At 47.1% G+C, this 19,822-nt stretch overlaps 27 non-coding genes across 27 annotated transcripts; all 27 read left to right on the top strand.

Annotated features, from left to right (window-relative positions):
* Window positions 1-320: 320 nt before the first annotated feature.
* Window positions 321-393, top strand: Trnak-cuu. The gene has a single exon. It is a non-coding gene; the product is annotated as a tRNA-Lys (tRNA).
* A 321-nt stretch (window positions 394-714) lies between these two features.
* Window positions 715-786, top strand: Trnat-cgu. Its single transcript has one exon. It is a non-coding gene; the product is annotated as a tRNA-Thr (tRNA).
* A 545-nt stretch (window positions 787-1,331) lies between these two features.
* Trnar-ucg lies at window positions 1,332-1,404 on the top strand. Its single transcript has one exon. It is a non-coding gene; the product is annotated as a tRNA-Arg (tRNA).
* A 438-nt stretch (window positions 1,405-1,842) lies between these two features.
* Trnak-cuu lies at window positions 1,843-1,915 on the top strand. The gene has a single exon. It is a non-coding gene; the product is annotated as a tRNA-Lys (tRNA).
* Window positions 1,916-2,236: 321 nt separating this feature from the next.
* Window positions 2,237-2,308, top strand: Trnat-cgu. Its single transcript has one exon. It is a non-coding gene; the product is annotated as a tRNA-Thr (tRNA).
* Window positions 2,309-2,853: 545 nt separating this feature from the next.
* Trnar-ucg lies at window positions 2,854-2,926 on the top strand. The gene has a single exon. It is a non-coding gene; the product is annotated as a tRNA-Arg (tRNA).
* A 438-nt stretch (window positions 2,927-3,364) lies between these two features.
* Trnak-cuu lies at window positions 3,365-3,437 on the top strand. The gene has a single exon. It is a non-coding gene; the product is annotated as a tRNA-Lys (tRNA).
* A 321-nt stretch (window positions 3,438-3,758) lies between these two features.
* Trnat-cgu lies at window positions 3,759-3,830 on the top strand. Its single transcript has one exon. It is a non-coding gene; the product is annotated as a tRNA-Thr (tRNA).
* Window positions 3,831-4,375: 545 nt separating this feature from the next.
* Trnar-ucg lies at window positions 4,376-4,448 on the top strand. Its single transcript has one exon. It is a non-coding gene; the product is annotated as a tRNA-Arg (tRNA).
* A 438-nt stretch (window positions 4,449-4,886) lies between these two features.
* Trnak-cuu lies at window positions 4,887-4,959 on the top strand. The gene has a single exon. It is a non-coding gene; the product is annotated as a tRNA-Lys (tRNA).
* A 321-nt stretch (window positions 4,960-5,280) lies between these two features.
* On the top strand, window positions 5,281-5,352 carry Trnat-cgu. Its single transcript has one exon. It is a non-coding gene; the product is annotated as a tRNA-Thr (tRNA).
* Window positions 5,353-5,897: 545 nt separating this feature from the next.
* On the top strand, window positions 5,898-5,970 carry Trnar-ucg. Its single transcript has one exon. It is a non-coding gene; the product is annotated as a tRNA-Arg (tRNA).
* A 438-nt stretch (window positions 5,971-6,408) lies between these two features.
* On the top strand, window positions 6,409-6,481 carry Trnak-cuu. The gene has a single exon. It is a non-coding gene; the product is annotated as a tRNA-Lys (tRNA).
* A 321-nt stretch (window positions 6,482-6,802) lies between these two features.
* Trnat-cgu lies at window positions 6,803-6,874 on the top strand. The gene has a single exon. It is a non-coding gene; the product is annotated as a tRNA-Thr (tRNA).
* Window positions 6,875-7,419: 545 nt separating this feature from the next.
* On the top strand, window positions 7,420-7,492 carry Trnar-ucg. The gene has a single exon. It is a non-coding gene; the product is annotated as a tRNA-Arg (tRNA).
* A 438-nt stretch (window positions 7,493-7,930) lies between these two features.
* Trnak-cuu lies at window positions 7,931-8,003 on the top strand. The gene has a single exon. It is a non-coding gene; the product is annotated as a tRNA-Lys (tRNA).
* Window positions 8,004-8,324: 321 nt separating this feature from the next.
* Trnat-cgu lies at window positions 8,325-8,396 on the top strand. The gene has a single exon. It is a non-coding gene; the product is annotated as a tRNA-Thr (tRNA).
* Window positions 8,397-15,116: 6,720 nt separating this feature from the next.
* Trnak-cuu lies at window positions 15,117-15,189 on the top strand. The gene has a single exon. It is a non-coding gene; the product is annotated as a tRNA-Lys (tRNA).
* A 321-nt stretch (window positions 15,190-15,510) lies between these two features.
* On the top strand, window positions 15,511-15,582 carry Trnat-cgu. The gene has a single exon. It is a non-coding gene; the product is annotated as a tRNA-Thr (tRNA).
* Window positions 15,583-16,127: 545 nt separating this feature from the next.
* On the top strand, window positions 16,128-16,200 carry Trnar-ucg. Its single transcript has one exon. It is a non-coding gene; the product is annotated as a tRNA-Arg (tRNA).
* Window positions 16,201-16,638: 438 nt separating this feature from the next.
* On the top strand, window positions 16,639-16,711 carry Trnak-cuu. The gene has a single exon. It is a non-coding gene; the product is annotated as a tRNA-Lys (tRNA).
* Window positions 16,712-17,032: 321 nt separating this feature from the next.
* On the top strand, window positions 17,033-17,104 carry Trnat-cgu. Its single transcript has one exon. It is a non-coding gene; the product is annotated as a tRNA-Thr (tRNA).
* Window positions 17,105-17,649: 545 nt separating this feature from the next.
* Window positions 17,650-17,722, top strand: Trnar-ucg. The gene has a single exon. It is a non-coding gene; the product is annotated as a tRNA-Arg (tRNA).
* A 438-nt stretch (window positions 17,723-18,160) lies between these two features.
* Trnak-cuu lies at window positions 18,161-18,233 on the top strand. Its single transcript has one exon. It is a non-coding gene; the product is annotated as a tRNA-Lys (tRNA).
* Window positions 18,234-18,554: 321 nt separating this feature from the next.
* On the top strand, window positions 18,555-18,626 carry Trnat-cgu. Its single transcript has one exon. It is a non-coding gene; the product is annotated as a tRNA-Thr (tRNA).
* Window positions 18,627-19,174: 548 nt separating this feature from the next.
* Trnar-ucg lies at window positions 19,175-19,247 on the top strand. The gene has a single exon. It is a non-coding gene; the product is annotated as a tRNA-Arg (tRNA).
* Window positions 19,248-19,685: 438 nt separating this feature from the next.
* On the top strand, window positions 19,686-19,758 carry Trnak-cuu. The gene has a single exon. It is a non-coding gene; the product is annotated as a tRNA-Lys (tRNA).
* The last annotated feature ends 64 nt before the right edge of the window (window positions 19,759-19,822 follow it).

The raw sequence follows: 19,822 nt of genomic DNA, 5'->3' as shown, positions 1-19,822 counted from the left end.
TCAAGCAAGACAAAGGGGTTGTGTAGCGAAATTTTCGGCACAGTGCCGATCAGGAGAGATTTTTGGAACTACTGCGTCTGACTCAGGACCCAAGAGCTACGCCACAGGCGTCTGCGCACAGTCGAGCATGTGTGTTGAATAATGGTGCTGATAGCCACGTATCATTTCAAGTAGATTTGATGCCTTTCGGAAAATTTATTTCATTGAATAGGAATTGTAGCTCATTTGTGGCAGCAGGAAATAAGCTGTAGTCAAAAGGATCTTCCATAGATGGTCGCAGGTCGCATAAATACTGTATGGCTCGTGACGCGTTGTGTGGAGCCCGGCTAGCTCAGTCGGTAGAGCATGAGACTCTTAATCTCAGGGTCGTGGGTTCGAGCCCCACGCTGGGCGGCGCAAAATTTTGTGTCTACGCGGATGCAACCTGCGCCCCTCTCGTGAGCCTTGCGTAATGAACGTAACGGGTTACGACGATGCCTAGCTTCGTATGAATATCAGAGGAATGGTTTTTGAAGCTGAAAGTAGCTCTGAAATGAAATAAAAGTGTTGTTTTGGAATTTTAGGCGTACATCGATATCGTGTGAGATGTGTAGGAAAGCAGCAGCTGTGCTAACTAAATACAAATAATGGTCGCTAATGCGGTGCGTTTCCAGCTGAAGGGCTCCGATTGACTGGTCCATAAGATTGAAGTACCCGAAATGTGCACTAGGCGGCGCCTCCTTAGCTCAGTGGCAGAGCGCTGGTCTCGTAAACCAGAGGTCGTGAGTTCGATCCTCACAGGAGGCAAAAGAATTTTGTAACAGCCCCTTCTAACGTAGATCTTTCGAAAAAAGCGGTCAAGGATATAAAAAATTATGAATGGGTTCGGTATTTAAGAAATGCTCTCGCAAATGAATAGTGCGAACGGTGCTATTAAAGTAGGCACCAGAAACTGCTGCTTTTGGCAGTCTCCGGAGAATGCCGACGTGGAATACTTAGTTCTTGTGATGTATTTTCTACCCCTGGTAGAGACCCTCGCGGTTGTCGTCGTCGTCGTCGGCGCCGCCGCCGCTTTGGTAATAGAGGCAACTCGCCATTGTATGACATAGGGTGAGGCACCTTCTGCAAGCGACTGAGATGGCAGTAAGCGATTGAAGCTGATTTGCAACCTCTTGTTTGATCAGCGTCACAAGGGCTTGAATGTAACTTGCGATGGGACACAGCAAGAAGTAGCGTCGCCTTTTTAGTACTGAAATTGGAGATGGAGAATTGCGTCAAAGATGGGAAATTCATTCCGGCAAGCGTACAAATGGCGACAATGAGGTGTGTGTGGGGAAGCATATTGCGCCAGTGACCGTGTGGCCTAATGGATAAGGCGTCGGACTTCGGATCCGAAGATTGCAGGTTCGAATCCTGTCACGGTCGAGTTTTTCCAGTTCTGCAAAAGATGCATGCTGTTTTACTGAGTTGTTTGAGTACTACAAATCTAGTTGAAAGTTGCTGCTGTCCGCTTCCTGGCTGCAAACCGGCGTCTACCTGAAGCTCAAGCAAGACAAAGGGGTTGTGTAGCGAAATTTTCGGCACAGTGCCGATCAGGAGAGATTTTTGGAACTACTGCGTCTGACTCAGGACCCAAGAGCTACGCCACAGGCGTCTGCGCACAGTCGAGCATGTGTGTTGAATAATGGTGCTGATAGCCACGTATCATTTCAAGTAGATTTGATGCCTTTCGGAAAATTTATTTCATTGAATAGGAATTGTAGCTCATTTGTGGCAGCAGGAAATAAGCTGTAGTCAAAAGGATCTTCCATAGATGGTCGCAGGTCGCATAAATACTGTATGGCTCGTGACGCGTTGTGTGGAGCCCGGCTAGCTCAGTCGGTAGAGCATGAGACTCTTAATCTCAGGGTCGTGGGTTCGAGCCCCACGCTGGGCGGCGCAAAATTTTGTGTCTACGCGGATGCAACCTGCGCCCCTCTCGTGAGCCTTGCGTAATGAACGTAACGGGTTACGACGATGCCTAGCTTCGTATGAATATCAGAGGAATGGTTTTTGAAGCTGAAAGTAGCTCTGAAATGAAATAAAAGTGTTGTTTTGGAATTTTAGGCGTACATCGATATCGTGTGAGATGTGTAGGAAAGCAGCAGCTGTGCTAACTAAATACAAATAATGGTCGCTAATGCGGTGCGTTTCCAGCTGAAGGGCTCCGATTGACTGGTCCATAAGATTGAAGTACCCGAAATGTGCACTAGGCGGCGCCTCCTTAGCTCAGTGGCAGAGCGCTGGCCTCGTAAACCAGAGGTCGTGAGTTCGATCCTCACAGGAGGCAAAAGAATTTTGTAACAGCCCCTTCTAACGTAGATCTTTCGAAAAAAGCGGTCAAGGATATAAAAAATTATGAATGGGTTCGGTATTTAAGAAATGCTCTCGCAAATGAATAGTGCGAACGGTGCTATTAAAGTAGGCACCAGAAACTGCTGCTTTTGGCAGTCTCCGGAGAATGCCGACGTGGAATACTTAGTTCTTGTGATGTATTTTCTACCCCTGGTAGAGACCCTCGCGGTTGTCGTCGTCGTCGTCGGCGCCGCCGCCGCTTTGGTAATAGAGGCAACTCGCCATTGTATGACATAGGGTGAGGCACCTTCTGCAAGCGACTGAGATGGCAGTAAGCGATTGAAGCTGATTTGCAACCTCTTGTTTGATCAGCGTCACAAGGGCTTGAATGTAACTTGCGATGGGACACAGCAAGAAGTAGCGTCGCCTTTTTAGTACTGAAATTGGAGATGGAGAATTGCGTCAAAGATGGGAAATTCATTCCGGCAAGCGTACAAATGGCGACAATGAGGTGTGTGTGGGGAAGCATATTGCGCCAGTGACCGTGTGGCCTAATGGATAAGGCGTCGGGCTTCGGATCCGAAGATTGCAGGTTCGAATCCTGTCACGGTCGAGTTTTTCCAGTTCTGCAAAAGATGCATGCTGTTTTACTGAGTTGTTTGAGTACTACAAATCTAGTTGAAAGTTGCTGCTGTCCGCTTCCTGGCTGCAAACCGGCGTCTACCTGAAGCTCAAGCAAGACAAAGGGGTTGTGTAGCGAAATTTTCGGCACAGTGCCGATCAGGAGAGATTTTTGGAACTACTGCGTCTGACTCAGGACCCAAGAGCTACGCCACAGGCGTCTGCGCACAGTCGAGCATGTGTGTTGAATAATGGTGCTGATAGCCACGTATCATTTCAAGTAGATTTGATGCCTTTCGGAAAATTTATTTCATTGAATAGGAATTGTAGCTCATTTGTGGCAGCAGGAAATAAGCTGTAGTCAAAAGGATCTTCCATAGATGGTCGCAGGTCGCATAAATACTGTATGGCTCGTGACGCGTTGTGTGGAGCCCGGCTAGCTCAGTCGGTAGAGCATGAGACTCTTAATCTCAGGGTCGTGGGTTCGAGCCCCACGCTGGGCGGCGCAAAATTTTGTGTCTACGCGGATGCAACCTGCGCCCCTCTCGTGAGCCTTGCGTAATGAACGTAACGGGTTACGACGATGCCTAGCTTCGTATGAATATCAGAGGAATGGTTTTTGAAGCTGAAAGTAGCTCTGAAATGAAATAAAAGTGTTGTTTTGGAATTTTAGGCGTACATCGATATCGTGTGAGATGTGTAGGAAAGCAGCAGCTGTGCTAACTAAATACAAATAATGGTCGCTAATGCGGTGCGTTTCCAGCTGAAGGGCTCCGATTGACTGGTCCATAAGATTGAAGTACCCGAAATGTGCACTAGGCGGCGCCTCCTTAGCTCAGTGGCAGAGCGCTGGTCTCGTAAACCAGAGGTCGTGAGTTCGATCCTCACAGGAGGCAAAAGAATTTTGTAACAGCCCCTTCTAACGTAGATCTTTCGAAAAAAGCGGTCAAGGATATAAAAAATTATGAATGGGTTCGGTATTTAAGAAATGCTCTCGCAAATGAATAGTGCGAACGGTGCTATTAAAGTAGGCACCAGAAACTGCTGCTTTTGGCAGTCTCCGGAGAATGCCGACGTGGAATACTTAGTTCTTGTGATGTATTTTCTACCCCTGGTAGAGACCCTCGCGGTTGTCGTCGTCGTCGTCGGCGCCGCCGCCGCTTTGGTAATAGAGGCAACTCGCCATTGTATGACATAGGGTGAGGCACCTTCTGCAAGCGACTGAGATGGCAGTAAGCGATTGAAGCTGATTTGCAACCTCTTGTTTGATCAGCGTCACAAGGGCTTGAATGTAACTTGCGATGGGACACAGCAAGAAGTAGCGTCGCCTTTTTAGTACTGAAATTGGAGATGGAGAATTGCGTCAAAGATGGGAAATTCATTCCGGCAAGCGTACAAATGGCGACAATGAGGTGTGTGTGGGGAAGCATATTGCGCCAGTGACCGTGTGGCCTAATGGATAAGGCGTCGGACTTCGGATCCGAAGATTGCAGGTTCGAATCCTGTCACGGTCGAGTTTTTCCAGTTCTGCAAAAGATGCATGCTGTTTTACTGAGTTGTTTGAGTACTACAAATCTAGTTGAAAGTTGCTGCTGTCCGCTTCCTGGCTGCAAACCGGCGTCTACCTGAAGCTCAAGCAAGACAAAGGGGTTGTGTAGCGAAATTTTCGGCACAGTGCCGATCAGGAGAGATTTTTGGAACTACTGCGTCTGACTCAGGACCCAAGAGCTACGCCACAGGCGTCTGCGCACAGTCGAGCATGTGTGTTGAATAATGGTGCTGATAGCCACGTATCATTTCAAGTAGATTTGATGCCTTTCGGAAAATTTATTTCATTGAATAGGAATTGTAGCTCATTTGTGGCAGCAGGAAATAAGCTGTAGTCAAAAGGATCTTCCATAGATGGTCGCAGGTCGCATAAATACTGTATGGCTCGTGACGCGTTGTGTGGAGCCCGGCTAGCTCAGTCGGTAGAGCATGAGACTCTTAATCTCAGGGTCGTGGGTTCGAGCCCCACGCTGGGCGGCGCAAAATTTTGTGTCTACGCGGATGCAACCTGCGCCCCTCTCGTGAGCCTTGCGTAATGAACGTAACGGGTTACGACGATGCCTAGCTTCGTATGAATATCAGAGGAATGGTTTTTGAAGCTGAAAGTAGCTCTGAAATGAAATAAAAGTGTTGTTTTGGAATTTTAGGCGTACATCGATATCGTGTGAGATGTGTAGGAAAGCAGCAGCTGTGCTAACTAAATACAAATAATGGTCGCTAATGCGGTGCGTTTCCAGCTGAAGGGCTCCGATTGACTGGTCCATAAGATTGAAGTACCCGAAATGTGCACTAGGCGGCGCCTCCTTAGCTCAGTGGCAGAGCGCTGGTCTCGTAAACCAGAGGTCGTGAGTTCGATCCTCACAGGAGGCAAAAGAATTTTGTAACAGCCCCTTCTAACGTAGATCTTTCGAAAAAAGCGGTCAAGGATATAAAAAATTATGAATGGGTTCGGTATTTAAGAAATGCTCTCGCAAATGAATAGTGCGAACGGTGCTATTAAAGTAGGCACCAGAAACTGCTGCTTTTGGCAGTCTCCGGAGAATGCCGACGTGGAATACTTAGTTCTTGTGATGTATTTTCTACCCCTGGTAGAGACCCTCGCGGTTGTCGTCGTCGTCGTCGGCGCCGCCGCCGCTTTGGTAATAGAGGCAACTCGCCATTGTATGACATAGGGTGAGGCACCTTCTGCAAGCGACTGAGATGGCAGTAAGCGATTGAAGCTGATTTGCAACCTCTTGTTTGATCAGCGTCACAAGGGCTTGAATGTAACTTGCGATGGGACACAGCAAGAAGTAGCGTCGCCTTTTTAGTACTGAAATTGGAGATGGAGAATTGCGTCAAAGATGGGAAATTCATTCCGGCAAGCGTACAAATGGCGACAATGAGATGTGTGTGGGGAAGCATATTGCGCCAGTGACCGTGTGGCCTAATGGGTAAGGCGTCGGACTTCGGATCCGAAGATTGCAGGTTCGAATCCTGTCACGGTCGAGTTTTTCCAGTTCTGCAAAAGATGCATGCTGTTTTACTGAGTTGTTTGAGTACTACAAATCTAGTTGAAAGTTGCTGCTGTCCGCTTCCTGGCTGCAAACCGGCGTCTACCTGAAGCTCAAGCAAGACAAAGGGGTTGTGTAGCGAAATTTTCGGCACAGTGCCGATCAGGAGAGATTTTTGGAACTACTGCGTCTGACTCAGGACCCAAGAGCTACGCCACAGGCGTCTGCGCACAGTCGAGCATGTGTGTTGAATAATGGTGCTGATAGCCACGTATCATTTCAAGTAGATTTGATGCCTTTCGGAAAATTTATTTCATTGAATAGGAATTGTAGCTCATTTGTGGCAGCAGGAAATAAGCTGTAGTCAAAAGGATCTTCCATAGATGGTCGCAGGTCGCATAAATACTGTATGGCTCGTGACGCGTTGTGTGGAGCCCGGCTAGCTCAGTCGGTAGAGCATGAGACTCTTAATCTCAGGGTCGTGGGTTCGAGCCCCACGCTGGGCGGCGCAAAATTTTGTGTCTACGCGGATGCAACCTGCGCCCCTCTCCTGAGCCTTGCGTAATGAACGTAACGGGTTACGACGATGCCTAGCTTCGTATGAATATCAGAGGAATGGTTTTTGAAGCTGAAAGTAGCTCTGAAATGAAATAAAAGTGTTGTTTTGGAATTTTAGGCGTACATCGATATCGTGTGAGATGTGTAGGAAAGCAGCAGCTGTGCTAACTAAATACAAATAATGGTCGCTAATGCGGTGCGTTTCCAGCTGAAGGGCTCCGATTGACTGGTCCATAAGATTGAAGTACCCGATATGTGCACTAGGCGGCGCCTCCTTAGCTCAGTGGCAGAGCGCTGGTCTCGTAAACCAGAGGTCGTGAGTTCGATCCTCACAGGAGGCAAAAGAATTTTGTAACAGCCCCTTCTAACGTAGATCTTTCGAAAAAAGCGGTCAAGGATATAAAAAATTATGAATGGGTTCGGTATTTAAGAAATGCTCTCGCAAATGAATAGTGCGAACGGTGCTATTAAAGTAGGCACCAGAAACTGCTGCTTTTGGCAGTCTCCGGAGAATGCCGACGTGGAATACTTAGTTCTTGTGATGTATTTTCTACCCCTGGTAGAGACCCTCGCGGTTGTCGTCGTCGTCGTCGGCGCCGCCGCCGCTTTGGTAATAGAGGCAACTCGCCATTGTATGACATAGGGTGAGGCACCTTCTGCAAGCGACTGAGATGGCAGTAAGCGATTGAAGCTGATTTGCAACCTCTTGTTTGATCAGCGTCACAAGGGCTTGAATGTAACTTGCGATGGGACACAGCAAGAAGTAGCGTCGCCTTTTTAGTACTGAAATTGGAGATGGAGAATTGCGTCAAAGATGGGAAATTCATTCCGGCAAGCGTACAAATGGCGACAATGAGGTGTGTGTGGGGAAGCATATTGCGCCAGTGACCGTGTGGCCTAATGGATAAGGCGTCGGACTTCGGATCCGAAGATTGCAGGTTCGAATCCTGTCACGGTCGAGTTTTTCCAGTTCTGCAAAAGATGCATGCTGTTTTACTGAGTTGTTTGAGTACTACAAATCTAGTTGAAAGTTGCTGCTGTCCGCTTCCTGGCTGCAAACCGGCGTCTACCTGAAGCTCAAGCAAGACAAAGGGGTTGTGTAGCGAAATTTTCGGCACAGTGCCGATCAGGAGAGATTTTTGGAACTACTGCATCTGACTCAGGACCCAAGAGCTACGCCACAGGCGTCTGCGCACAGTCGAGCATGTGTGTTGAATAATGGTGCTGATAGCCACGTATCATTTCAAGTAGATTTGATGCCTTTCGGAAAATTTATTTCATTGAATAGGAATTGTAGCTCATTTGTGGCAGCAGGAAATAAGCTGTAGTCAAAAGGATCTTCCATAGATGGTCGCAGGTCGCATAAATACTGTATGGCTCGTGACGCGTTGTGTGGAGCCCGGCTAGCTCAGTCGGTAGAGCATGAGACTCTTAATCTCAGGGTCGTGGGTTCGAGCCCCACGCTGGGCGGCGCAAAATTTTGTGTCTACGCGGATGCAACCTGCGCCCCTCTCGTGAGCCTTGCGTAATGAACGTAACGGGTTACGACGATGCCTAGCTTCGTATGAATATCAGAGGAATGGTTTTTGAAGCTGAAAGTAGCTCTGAAATGAAATAAAAGTGTTGTTTTGGAATTTTAGGCGTACATCGATATCGTGTGAGATGTGTAGGAAAGCAGCAGCTGTGCTAACTAAATACAAATAATGGTCGCTAATGCGGTGCGTTTCCAGCTGAAGGGCTCCGATTGACTGGTCCATAAGATTGAAGTACCCGATATGTGCACTAGGCGGCGCCTCCTTAGCTCAGTGGCAGAGCGCTGGTCTCGTAAACCAGAGGTCGTGAGTTCGATCCTCACAGGAGGCAAAAGAATTTTGTAACAGCCCCTTCTAACGTAGATCTTTCGAAAAAAGCGGTCAAGGATATAAAAAATTATGAATGGGTTCGGTATTTAAGAAATGCTCTCGCAAATGAATAGTGCGAACGGTGCTATTAAAGTAGGCACCAGAAACTGCTGCTTTTGGCAGTCTCCGGAGAATGCCGACGTGGAATACTTAGTTCTTGTGATGTATTTTCTACCCCTGGTAGAGACCCTCGCGGTTGTCGTCGTCGTCGTCGGCGCCGCCGCCGCTTTGGTAATAGAGGCAACTCGCCATTGTATGACATAGGGTGAGGCACCTTCTGCAAGCGACTGAGATGGCAGTAAGCGATTGAAGCTGATTTGCAACCTCTTGTTTGATCAGCGTCACAAGGGCTTGAATGTAACTTGCGATGGGACACAGCAAGAAGTAGCGTCGCCTTTTTAGTACTGAAATTGGAGATGGAGAATTGCGTCAAAGATGGGAAATTCATTCCGGCAAGCGTACAAATGGCGACAATGAGGTGTGTGTGGGGAAGCATATTGCGCCAGTGACCGTGTGGCCTAAAGTTCCGCTTGAGACGCGACAGCGATCGGACGTGCTGTGTATTCGATCCGCCGTTTCCCTCGGGTTGTGACTATTTACTTTCTGTGTGTGACGTTTCTTTGTCTTCTTTTCTTCGTTGTTTCGTCGCCTTAGTGTTGTGTTGTGTCTTGTGTTGTATAGCGGCTTTTGCCGCATTAATTAAGTGTTATGGCTTCCCGGTTGTTTCCGCGGAAGTGTACTCTCAGTTTTCAGTTTAACAAGGCCACCAGGAATGTTCAACCAACTTCGTTGGAAATTCACGAATGGATTGTGGATACGATTGGCATTACATCGGACCAGGTACATACGGCGTATTTTGACACAGAACTTTACTGCTTTTTTGTGAAATTGTTGAACCCGGTTTTGCTAGATAAGATTTTACTTAAACATGGTGAGCAAGTGTCGTTCCGTCATAGAGATGGTTCTGTTAGCAGTGTTACTGTTTCAAATGCGGAAATTACGTATACCACAGTTCGGGTTTATAATTTACCCCCTGAAGTTGAAAACAGTTATCTCAAGGAAGCTTTGCTTGGTTATGGTACCGTTCGGTCAATTCGAAATGAACGTTGGTCTGCACAACATAAGCTGCAATGTTATAATGGTATCAGATCGGTTGAAATGCATATTAAGTCGAATATACCGTCCCACCTGGTTGTATGTGGTTATCGTGTTCATCTCACTTATGAGGGGCAAGTTGGTACGTGTTTTCTATGTAATGAAAATGGTCATGTTCGTGCTAATTGCCCTAAGCGGGTGTTTGTGCTTAAAAATGGGCTAGCACAACGCCGCAAATTAACGGTTGCCGATCTTGTGCCAGCAGCTTCCTCCACTGTCTCCTGTCAGCCTCCTGCAGTAGATTCTTCACAACGGGTGACACCTTCCTCTGATGCAGGTTTTCCCCCGTTACCCACTCGCCCAGATGTATCGGCTGCTTCTACACCGATCCCGTCTGTTTCCAATAACAAACGCCGTCGTGCTAGTGATACCGGTAGCACTGATGACGAAGCTGCTGTTTCGCAGCCGGTTTGCGAATCTGACCAGAGAATTCCGGAATCTCCCATGCTTGTTTTGGATTCTGTTCCCACTGTGTCTCCTGCTTTGCCTGCTGACGTCAAACTTGCTGCCACGCCGTCGGCGCAAGAGCCCCAACATTCGGTCGAGGTGGTGTTGACATCCCTCCCGACACAGGCATCACAACATGTTGACGACACTTCGGTGCAGACAGCTGTTTGTCGGAAAATCGCTTCTAGAACTGCGCGCTCCGCTTCAGCGGATTCCAAACCTATCTCTCCACCTCCTACACTTCCAATACCTACACCTTCTGATGCCGGTGCCGATGTTCCTGATGCAGTTTTCCCCTTGCTGGCTCCTTCTTCTGATTCCTCTCGTCCTGCTAATCCTTCGGATGCCTTGGTTGACGTACCTGATCTCGAACCCCCCACTCCACCTACTCTTGAATCTGGTGTGCATCAGATACGCCGTCGGGTGAAAGTGCCCCCCAATCTTCACGCGGTGCGGAAAAAACACAAGCATGCAAAGGATGACTCTGATTCCGTTGATTCCGGGCAATCACCCTCTGCCATGTCTGATGTTGATGATCTGGATGTAGTTGCTTCTAATGTGGTGTAATTAGGGTTCATTTTCCCTTTTTTGGTTGATGTTGCAGGCGTACACGTTTATCACCTTAAATATAAATAGCATTCAATCTGCTCTGAAGTTAGCGTCTCTGCAGCAGTTCATTTATGACTCTGCAGCTGATGTTGTTTTCCTGCAGGAAGTCTCCGTTGCACACCTGTTCGTTCCTGGCTTTCGCACTATTATAAATTTTGCGCCTGAGTTTTCCACAGGTACTGCCTTACTAATTCGTGACGGTATCCCCGTTACCGAAATTGAGCTCTTAGACTCGGGAAGGGGTATTGGTTGTCGGTTATTTGACACAACCTTGGTTAATATTTACGCCCCCTCTGGTTCCAGCAAACGGCAGGAAAGGTCTCGTTTTTATAAAGAGGATCTGATTTATCTTTTACGCAAAAATCCTGCGACTTTGATATTGGGGGGTGATTTTAATTGTGTATTACAAGCTAAGGACCAATCCCCTCATTTTAATTATTGTTTCGAGCTACATTCTCTTGTACGTCAACTACGACTACGCGATGCGTGGGAGGTTAAACACCCCACTTTAGTTAAATTTACATTTTTTACTGCCACGTCAAGTAGTCGACTGGACCGATTGTATATTTCTGATCCCCTTAGTGTTTCTGTTTTAAATGTAGATGTTATTCCAGCCAGTTTTACGGATCATTGTGCCCTTGAGGTTATAATTAATTTGGAGCGTCAGCCTCTTAAACTTTATCGGCCACTGTGGAAATTAAATGTCTCCTTGCTCGATGACCCTGACATCGAACCTCTAATACAGACGGCGTGGGACATGTGTTTACGTTCTCTGCGATACTATCCGTCTAAGCTTCACTGGTGGATCCACTGTGCGAAGCCAAAACTACGTCGCACTTTAATGTCCTACAGTTATAATAGAGCGCGAGATCTGAAACTGACTTTTGAGTATTATTATTCGGTGCTTCGCGAACTTTATGATACATCTCGAATGACATGTGCCCACCTTTCTGAGGTTCGGAAAATTAAAGCCAAGCTCCTTAGTATTAAACGGCTTCAGATGGAAGGATTGAAGATTAAATCTAAACCGCCGTCCACCTTAGCACATGAAATGACTTCCATGTACCATCTGTTTCGTCACCACAAGAACCGTCGACGTGTATTGATTGACGGCCTTATGGCAGCTGATGGTCGCCGGCTTACCTTACAGAATCAAATAACCCATGAACTTACCTGCTACTATGAGACCTTATATGCTGTGGCTGATTCTGATCCGCTTGATGTTGACGAGATTTTAACTGCTATCCCATCAGTTTTAACAGAGGACCATAATATGGAATTTTTAGCTCCTTTTACTGCAGACGAAATTTCAGCTTTCATTGCTTGTTCACCATCTCACAAATCTCCTGGTCCGGATGGCCTTCCTAAGGAGTTTTTTGTTCGCTTTTGGACTATTATAGGGCCTGTTTTTACGGATATCGTAAATGAAATTTTGAATGGTGGCACAATTCCAGCCGATTTCAAGAGAGGTACGGTTGTCCTGATACCGAAATCTGCTGGTTTGAAGACAGCTAGTGACTTTCGTCCTTTAACCCTTTTAAATTTTGATTATAAGACGGCTGCTAGGGCTGTTAATGCACGTCTATCCCTCTTGCTTACACCTGTGATAACTCCTTGTCAAAGCTGCTTTCCGGGGCGCTCCATCTTGACGCCTCTGGCGGGGTATCGTAATATTGTGTCGATTGTTGCTGTCACCAATATTTCCTGTGCGCTTTTATTTGTTGATTTTAGTAAGGCTTTTGATCGTGTGTCCCATTCGTTTTTAGAGCTTCTGCTGCGCCGACTCGGTTTTAATGAAAAGGCGCTGCTGGTTCTTAAGAATATGACGACTGGCATTTCTGCTAAGATTGACATTAATGGACAGCTGACGAAGGTCATTGATATTAAACGTGGCGTCCCGCAAGGTAGCCCTTTATCCATGACCCTTTATGCTCTCTCCCTTCAACCACTCCTCACACGTCTCAACTCGACACTTCGTGGTCTTACGATCTCTGGGGTTACCCAGACAGCAACAGCTTATGCTGATGATTTGGTTGTTTTACTTCGTTCCTCCGCAGAAGTGCCGCCGTTGAAAATGGAACTAGATAAATTTTCTGCGGCCTCAGGTTCTCGTATCAACCCCCGTAAAAGCAAACTCCTGAATTTGCGGGGCTTTGAACATGTGGTTGTTCCGTGGGTTACGGCTGTTGAACATCATACACATTTAGGTATCTATCTTGAACGGTGTCCTCTTCGTATGGCTGCGAAAAATTGGCAAGTGGCCATTTCCAAGCTTCAAGGTGTTTTATTCGAACACTCATGGCGTTCGATACCGATACTGCAAAAAAAGCATGTATTAGACACTTATGTTTTATGTAAAGTATATTACGTTGCTCAGTTGTTTCCGCTTCCCAGAATGCAGGGTGCAAAAATGGTCCAGCTTATTAACAGATATATTTGGCGGGGGCACATTTTTAAATTACGTTGTGATGTTCTTACGAAGCCGCGACTTGAGGGCGGCTTGTCGTTCACCGATGTCCGTGTCAAGGCTGCTGCCCTTTATGTTAAGCGCACCCTCCATCTTTTATTTTCTGAGTCCCCGACTGTTACTTCGCGATTATTCCATGTCGTTCGTCCTGCGAGCTTGTCACCGCCTATTAACGTAGGGCCTCTAAATGCGAAGCTACGGCATGTTCGGGACTTCTACATTGAGATTAGTTATCTGGATCTCCACTTACAACGTAGTCCTGTTTTTACTACGCGAACACTGCTTGACAAATGGCGCAGGTCTTCTTCTTCCATCCCGATTGTTTTACAATATCCCCGTTTTCATTGGCGTCACATATGGACGAATATCAGCTTACCCGTTCATTCCGCAGCTGTTGCCTCCCTATGGTATAAGGTAGTTAATCAGCTGATTCCTACGAACGAACGACTTCATCGTATAGGTTTAAGTGTCACTCCGCTTTGTCAAACGTGTGGTTGTATTGATACACTCCCACACCGATTTACCTGCGCTGACCGTCTTCGCATGTGGTACTGGCTGCGCCGACAATTGGCGTTACTCACCAGAAGCTCGGAATCAGCTTTTACAACTGATATTCTCTGCTGGCCGGACACGGTTTTTTATCCCCGGACAAAGAACAACACCATTATGTGGCTTCTTGGCCGTTACATTTTTGCAGTGGTTGATGGTGATGGTATTTCCGATTTTATTTCGTTTACTGGTTACATGCTTCATGAGTACTGGACGCAACAATCTTTCCCACATCTTAAGAGGGACTTTGCGAATATGCTCAGTATTGTTTTCGAAAAGCAGGGGATTGGTTAAGTTTCCACTTCTATTGCTCGCTCCTGCGCCAGTTGCATTAATGGCGCCGGTATAGGGGGATACTGATCTCACTTCATGATAGGGGAGACGTTCACGCTAGCTCTTAGTTACTTTGCCTTCCTGCCAAGCTTTCACCTGTTTAGTTAGACAACGCATAAATAAGCCCCGTGTCCACATATCAGTATCAAGCGACTCCGAACCAAAGACAATTACTACGTACTGGTGCCACTGTGCTTCAGTGCAGGGAGGAGGAGACGTCATGGCCAGGCCTCGGGATTCGACCCCTGCCCAACGCGCCTCCACCGAGCTGCACTGGGTCATTAAAATGGTTTAACACAAAGACAAAAAAAAAAGTGGTTAAGTATAAAAAAAAAAAAAAAAAAGTGGTTAAGGCGAAAAAAAAAAAAAAAAAGTGGTCAGGACATTGCGTTGTGGCAAAAAGAAAAAAAAAAAAAAAAAAAAAAAATGGATAAGGCGTCGGACTTCGGATCCGAAGATTGCAGGTTCGAATCCTGTCACGGTCGAGTTTTAAAAAAAAAAAAAAAAAAAAAAAAAAAAAAATGGATAAGGCATCGGTCTCCTAAACCGGGGATTGTGGGTTCGAGTCCCACCAGAGGTACACGTTTTACTCACTGGGGCAAAAAAAAAAAAAAAAAAAAAAAAAATGGATAAGGCGTCGGACTTCGGATCCGAAGATTGCAGGTTCGAATCCTGTCACGGTCGAGTTTTTCCAGTTCTGCAAAAGATGCATGCTGTTTTACTGAGTTGTTTGAGTACTACAAATCTAGTTGAAAGTTGCTGCTGTCCGCTTCCTGGCTGCAAACCGGCGTCTACCTGAAGCTCAAGCAAGACAAAGGGGTTGTGTAGCGAAATTTTCGGCACAGTGCCGATCAGGAGAGATTTTTGGAACTACTGCGTCTGACTCAGGACCCAAGAGCTACGCCACAGGCGTCTGCGCACAGTCGAGCATGTGTGTTGAATAATGGTGCTGATAGCCACGTATCATTTCAAGTAGATTTGATGCCTTTCGGAAAATTTATTTCATTGAATAGGAATTGTAGCTCATTTGTGGCAGCAGGAAATAAGCTGTAGTCAAAAGGATCTTCCATAGATGGTCGCAGGTCGCATAAATACTGTATGGCTCGTGACGCGTTGTGTGGAGCCCGGCTAGCTCAGTCGGTAGAGCATGAGACTCTTAATCTCAGGGTCGTGGGTTCGAGCCCCACGCTGGGCGGCGCAAAATTTTGTGTCTACGCGGATGCAACCTGCGCCCCTCTCGTGAGCCTTGCGTAATGAACGTAACGGGTTGCGACGATGCCTAGCTTCGTATGAATATCAGAGGAATGGTTTTTGAAGCTGAAAGTAGCTCTGAAATGAAATAAAAGTGTTGTTTTGGAATTTTAGGCGTACATCGATATCGTGTGAGATGTGTAGGAAAGCAGCAGCTGTGCTAACTAAATACAAATAATGGTCGCTAATGCGGTGCGTTTCCAGCTGAAGGGCTCCGATTGACTGGTCCATAAGATTGAAGTACCCGATATGTGCACTAGGCGGCGCCTCTTTAGCTCAGTGGCAGAGCGCTGGTCTCGTAAACCAGAGGTCGTGAGTTCGATCCTCACAGGAGGCAAAAGAATTTTGTAACAGCCCCTTCTAACGTAGATCTTTCGAAAAAAGCGGTCAAGGATATAAAAAATTATGAATGGGTTCGGTATTTAAGAAATGCTCTCGCAAATGAATAGTGCGAACGGTGCTATTAAAGTAGGCACCAGAAACTGCTGCTTTTGGCAGTCTCCGGAGAATGCCGACGTGGAATACTTAGTTCTTGTGATGTATTTTCTACCCCTGGTAGAGACCCTCGCGGTTGTCGTCGTCGTCGTCGGCGCCGCCGCCGCTTTGGTAATAGAGGCAACTCGCCATTGTATGACATAGGGTGAGGCACCTTCTGCAAGCGACTGAGATGGCAGTAAGCGATTGAAGCTGATTTGCAACCTCTTGTTTGATCAGCGTCACAAGGGCTTGAATGTAACTTGCGATGGGACACAGCAAGAAGTAGCGTCGCCTTTTTAGTACTGAAATTGGAGATGGAGAATTGCGTCAAAGATGGGAAATTCATTCCGGCAAGCGTACAAATGGCGACAATGAGGTGTGTGTGGGGAAGCATATTGCGCCAGTGACCGTGTGGCCTAATGGATAAGGCGTCGGACTTCGGATCCGAAGATTGCAGGTTCGAATCCTGTCACGGTCGAGTTTTTCCAGTTCTGCAAAAGATGCATGCTGTTTTACTGAGTTGTTTGAGTACTACAAATCTAGTTGAAAGTTGCTGCTGTCCGCTTCCTGGCTGCAAACCGGCGTCTACCTGAAGCTCAAGCAAGACAAAGGGGTTGTGTAGCGAAATTTTCGGCACAGTGCCGATCAGGAGAGATTTTTGGAACTACTGCGTCTGACTCAGGACCCAAGAGCTACGCCACAGGCGTCTGCGCACAGTCGAGCATGTGTGTTGAATAATGGTGCTGATAGCCACGTATCATTTCAAGTAGATTTGATGCCTTTCGGAAAATTTATTTCATTGAATAGGAATTGTAGCTCATTTGTGGCAGCAGGAAATAAGCTGTAGTCAAAAGGATCTTCCATAGATGGTCGCAGGTCGCATAAATACTGTATGGCTCGTGACGCGTTGTGTGGAGCCCGGCTAGCTCAGTCGGTAGAGCATGAGACTCTTAATCTCAGGGTCGTGGGTTCGAGCCCCACGCTGGGCGGCGCAAAATTTTGTGTCTACGCGGATGCAACCTGCGCCCCTCTCGTGAGCCTTGCGTAATGAACGTAACGGGTTACGACGATGCCTAGCTTCGTATGAATATCAGAGGAATGGTTTTTGAAGCTGAAAGTAGCTCTGAAATGAAATAAAAGTGTTGTTTTGGAATTTTAGGCGTACATCGATATCGTGTGAGATGTGTAGGAAAGCAGCAGCTGTGCTAACTAAATACAAATAATGGTCGCTAATGCGGTGCGTTTCCAGCTGAAGGGCTCCGATTGACTGGTCCATAAGATTGAAGTACCCGATATGTGCACTAGGCGGCGCCTCCTTAGCTCAGTGGCAGAGCGCTGGTCTCGTAAACCAGAGGTCGTGAGTTCGATCCTCACAGGAGGCAAAAGAATTTTGTAACAGCCCCTTCTAACGTAGATCTTTCGAAAAAAGCGGTCAAGGATATAAAAAATTATGAATGGGTTCGGTATTTAAGAAATGCTCTCGCAAATGAATAGTGCGAACGGTGCTATTAAAGTAGGCACCAGAAACTGCTGCTTTTGGCAGTCTCCGGAGAATGCCGACGTGGAATACTTAGTTCTTGTGATGTATTTTCTACCCCTGGTAGAGACCCTCGCGGTTGTCGTCGTCGTCGTCGGCGCCGCCGCCGCTTTGGTAATAGAGGCAACTCGCCATTGTATGACATAGAGTGAGGCACCTTCTGCAAGCGACTGAGATGGCAGTAAGCGATTGAAGCTGATTTGCAACCTCTTGTTTGATCAGCGTCACAAGGGCTTGAATGTAACTTGCGATGGGACACAGCAAGAAGTAGCGTCGCCTTTTTAGTACTGAAATTGGAGATGGAGAATTGCGTCAAAGATGGGAAATTCATTCCGGCAAGCGTACAAATGGCGACAATGAGGTGTGTGTGGGGAAGCATATTGCGCCAGTGACCGTGTGGCCTAATGGATAAGGCGTCGGACTTCGGATCCGAAGATTGCAGGTTCGAATCCTGTCACGGTCGAGTTTTTCCAGTTCTGCAAAAGATGCATGCTGTTTTACTGAGTTGTTTGAGTACTACAAATCTAGTTGAAAGTTGCTGCTGTCCGCTTCCTGGCTGCAAACCGGCGTCTACCTGAAGCTCAAGCAAGACAAAGGGGTTGTGTAGCGAAATTTTCGGCACAGTGCCGATCAGGAGAGATTTTTGGAACTACTGCGTCTGACTCAGGACCCAAGAGCTACGCCACAGGCGTCTGCGCACAGTCGAGCATGTGTGTTGAATAATGGTGCTGATAGCCACGTATCATTTCAAGTAGATTTGATGCCTTTCGGAAAATTTATTTCATTGAATAGGAATTGTAGCTCATTTGTGGCAGCAGGAAATAAGCTGTAGTCAAAAGGATCTTCCATAGATGGTCGCAGGTCGCATAAATACTGTATGGCTCGTGACGCGTTGTGTGGAGCCCGGCTAGCTCAGTCGGTAGAGCATGAGACTCTTAATCTCAGGGTTGTGGGTTCGAGCCCCACGCTGGGCGGCGCAAAATTTTGTGTCTACGCGGATGCAACCTGCGCCCCTCTCGTGAGCCTTGCGTAATGAACGTAACGGGTTACGACGATGCCTAGCTTCGTATGAATATCAGAGGAATGGTTTTTGAAGCTGAAAGTAGCTCTGAAATGAAATAAAAGTGTTGTTTTGGAATTTTAGGCGTACATCGATATCGTGTGAGATGTGTAGGAAAGCAGCAGCTGTGCTAACTAAATACAAATAATGGTCGCTAATGCGGTGCGTTTCCAGCTGAAGGGCTCCGATTGACTGGTCCATAAGATTGAAGTACCCGAAATGTGCACTAGGCGGCGCCTCCTTAGCTCAGTGGCAGAGCGCTGGTCTCGTAAACCAGAGGTCGTGAGTTCGATCCTCACAGGAGGCAAAAGAATTTTGTAACAGCCCCTTCTAACGTAGATCTTTCGAAAAAAGCGGTCAAGGATATAAAAAATTATGAATGGGTTCGGTATTTAAGAAATGCTCTCGCAAATGAATAGTGCGAACGGTGCTATTAAAGTAGGCACCAGAAACTGCTGCTTTTGGCAGTCTCCGGAGAATGCCGACGTGGAATACTTAGTTCTTGTGATGTATTTTCTACCCCTGGTAGAGACCCTCGCGGTTGTCGTCGTCGTCGTCGGCGGCGCCGCCGCCGCTTTGGTAATAGAGGCAACTCGCCATTGTATGACATAGGGTGAGGCACCTTCTGCAAGCGACTGAGATGGCAGTAAGCGATTGAAGCTGATTTGCAACCTCTTGTTTGATCAGCGTCACAAGGGCTTGAATGTAACTTGCGATGGGACACAGCAAGAAGTAGCGTCGCCTTTTTAGTACTGAAATTGGAGATGGAGAATTGCGTCAAAGATGGGAAATTCATTCCGGCAAGCGTACAAATGGCGACAATGAGGTGTGTGTGGGGAAGCATATTGCGCCAGTGACCGTGTGGCCTAATGGATAAGGCGTCGGACTTCGGATCCGAAGATTGCAGGTTCGAATCCTGTCACGGTCGAGTTTTTCCAGTTCTGCAAAAGATGCATGCTGTTTTACTGAGTTGTTTGAGTACTACAAATCTAGTTGAAAGTTGCTGCTGTCCGCTTCCTGGCTGCAAACCGGCGTCTACCTGAAGCTCAAGCAAGACAAAGGGGTTGTGTAGCGAAATTTTCGGCACAGTGCCGATCAGGAGAGATTTTTGGAACTACTGCGTCTGACTCAGGACCCAAGAGCTACGCCACAGGCGTCTGCGCACAGTCGAGCATGTGTGTTGAATAATGGTGCTGATAGCCACGTATCATTTCAAGTAGATTTGATGCCTTTCGGAAAATTTATTTCATTGAATAGGAATTGTAGCTCATTTGTGGCAGCAGGAAATAAGCTGTAGTCAAAAGGATCTTCCATAGATGGTCGCAGGTCGCATAAATACTGTATGGCTCGTGACGCGTTGTGTGGAGCCCGGCTAGCTCAGTCGGTAGAGCATGAGACTCTTAATCTCAGGGTCGTGGGTTCGAGCCCCACGCTGGGCGGCGCAAAATTTTGTGTCTACGCGGATGCAACCTGCGCCCCTCTCGTGAGCCTTGCGTAATGAAC

The sequence above is a fragment of the Schistocerca piceifrons genome, unplaced genomic scaffold (genome assembly GCF_021461385.2).
Source record: "Schistocerca piceifrons isolate TAMUIC-IGC-003096 unplaced genomic scaffold, iqSchPice1.1 HiC_scaffold_1813, whole genome shotgun sequence".
NCBI classification, from domain to species: Eukaryota; Metazoa; Arthropoda; class Insecta; order Orthoptera; family Acrididae; genus Schistocerca; species Schistocerca piceifrons.
This window is presented reverse-complemented; position numbering and strand designations above follow the sequence as displayed.